Source organism: Acyrthosiphon pisum, chromosome A1 (genome assembly GCF_005508785.2).
Source record: "Acyrthosiphon pisum isolate AL4f chromosome A1, pea_aphid_22Mar2018_4r6ur, whole genome shotgun sequence".
NCBI classification, from domain to species: domain Eukaryota; kingdom Metazoa; phylum Arthropoda; class Insecta; order Hemiptera; family Aphididae; genus Acyrthosiphon; species Acyrthosiphon pisum.
This window is the reverse complement of record NC_042494.1, coordinates 76,681,219-76,684,154: the sequence shown is the minus strand read 5'-3', so window position 1 is coordinate 76,684,154 and position 2,936 is coordinate 76,681,219.

Here is a 2,936-nt window from a genome sequence, read left to right as displayed (position 1 = left end):
CATTTGTTTTAAAGTACACTAAAAACCAAATTCAATTTTGTGAAAAATCGATTTTGCGTAAAAATTCCCATTTTTCATAATTTTTCTTTTGTTTTTCACGGCGCTTTTGAAAATTACTGGGAATTTTGAATTTTGACCTCCCCAATGCACCAACGATATTCACTTTCCAATCGAACAAGATACTGAAGTTGAAAATCGAAGCATTATTTCGACTACTTATCGTGTACACAGACACAAAAAAAAAAAAATAAAAAAATAACACACATCATTGTAAAATCAATACATTCATCGTTCCACTCAGAATCTAAAAAATATTTAAGCATATTTAAGCGCATATATCAGGATTTTTAACCGCATAAGTGCATACATATTTCCGTAGTTTTTAGTGCATAAACTTCCGGAAGAATAGGGCTGTGTGGTTTATTAATTTAGAGTGGAATATTCTGTAGTTATTTTTTGGAATTTCTTTGGCTGTTGGTAATTTTTAAATAGTTGTAGAGGGCAACATTTATCATGCAAAAAGGGATGGCTGGCTGTAAATTAGGTTATGTCCTATTCGCCTCAATATACCTAGTTGACTTATAAATTGTGTCCCGAGAGTTTTTATGATGTAAGTAAAATAAATCCATCAAATGTAATAAAAATGTTTGAGTTTTCATTGATGGTGCCTATTTAATGGTATTTTTATTGCTATTTTTTTCAAACTTAGGACTGTGAATATTAGTCGTATAATATTGATTTTTTTTTATCTAGTTAACTTGAATTAAAGCTTAATAATAATTAAGGTTAATATTATAATTTTATATTATTTTACGAGTATATTAAATCATATTATAAATTTATACCGAGACGTTCGAAACTGATAAAAAAAAGTAAAATATAGTTGCTATCCTGTAAATTCAAATTGAGTTATTTTGTTAATTCCAGCTAATTCTTTCATTTGTAGAATCCACTCTCTTTTTTCTATTATTTTTGAGACCTGACCTCAATCGTAATAAAAGTTTAAAATTGTATTGTAAAATTTGATTAGACTTCTTTGATGTGGCAGTGTAATGTCTTCGTAATGTACTGAATACTGGATAAATCTAAACTAAAATCGATGTACAACACTAGTTACTACTCAACACTAACTAATGCATTGAATTATTGTAAGGTTTTCTATTGTAATTTTAAAATAAATTTGATAATAATATCATGATATTATTAGATTACATTTTGTTTAGTTTTTATACAAAGCATGTTATAATTATAATTTAGCATCTCAAATAAGTAAATAATTTAAAATAAATAGTAATGATTTTCTATATTCATATAATGAGTTCACAATACGTTATTGTAATAATTACAAATGTAGGTAGTTTGATTAGATACATAATATTCTTAATTAATTAATAATGCTATTGAAAATATAATTTAAATAATTAGTCAATAGATAATCTTAGTATAATTCACCTGAGTTATAAGCAATTAATTTTTTTAATTTAGTAATATGTAACTTAATTGTATCCCGTATGTAAGAGTAAAATTATAAAATGTCTATTGAAATATCTGTGGGTTTAATAAATATTACACTTGTAAATATTCTTAGAAGAAAATGGTAGAAAAAAAGAAGGACATTTTATATTATTACTCTTATACAAATACACATTTAGATTTATTCCATAATCTTTAGAAATAATATTATGTACATTACAGTCGATTAACATTCACAATACAATACGCTTTGTGAGTATTGTGTTTATCTTATATGTATAACAAGTAACAACCAATGAAAAAAACATACATGAAAGGAATTGAACGATAATTGTATATTTGATCGTGTATGCGATAATACATTAAAAAAAAACTTATCGTCACATAGGTAATATAAACCAATAGAATTTATCCATAAGTTGATATTTGATAAAACTACTTGTGACCCTTACTTAATATTTACAGATATATTGTTTTTATGTTCTACCATACAATTATACAATGTACAGTGAAACTATGTACACTTTAAAGTATTATAATCAAAATTAATTGAACACCTTATACTTAGTTTTCTATTATATTATAATTTGTACACTATTATTGTTTGACATTTAAAATGTATACATTTTCTGTATCATTGCTAATAACTATTAGTTATAAGCAGGGCCGCATTTAAGGGGGGACAACGGGGACATTTGCCCCGGTCGGCCAATTTTTGACACATCTAGGAAAGCGGCCAGGTGCCGGTATATATTATATAAATAATTTTTTTTTTTGTAAGAATTTGTTTGAGTACCTATACTTGGACGTTTTGCATTGAATGATTATGATACGGCCGTTTGGCATCATTTACTAATTTTGTCATTCAATGATAACTATTAATTTTTGTATTTTTTTTTATAGATTACATTTGTATGTTGTCATACATTTTGACAAGAATTAAAATAATGTATCATCGTGATCTGCGTTCTTAACAAAATTTTTATAAATAAAGAACTACAACTAAACAATTAAAAAAGTGGGTAAGTGGATGTCGCTCTGCTTTACAGTAGGTTACAAGTGGGTTACTGTGATGGATAGTGTTAAATTTGAATTCAATGATATGATATCATTGTTTAAGAAAAACGATTCTGGGCGAAAACGGTCAATCAGCCTATGATATTACCAAGTATATTTGGTGATATTATTGTGAATAAAGTAATTTATGGTTTTACGTGGAACCTTGTTATACATTTTCAATCCTTAGCTATAAAAGTTGAACATTTTATACATTTTTAAATACAAAATAATTATTAAATAATATATTTGATAAATTTTGTCAACATTTGTCAAAATTTGAACTTTAAATGCTTATAAAAAAAAATACGAATGTTAGCCAAAAAATGAATATATAATATACCTATACAAAAATATTATTTGAGAATATTTGAAATTATTTGAATAATTATTATTTTTTAATTATA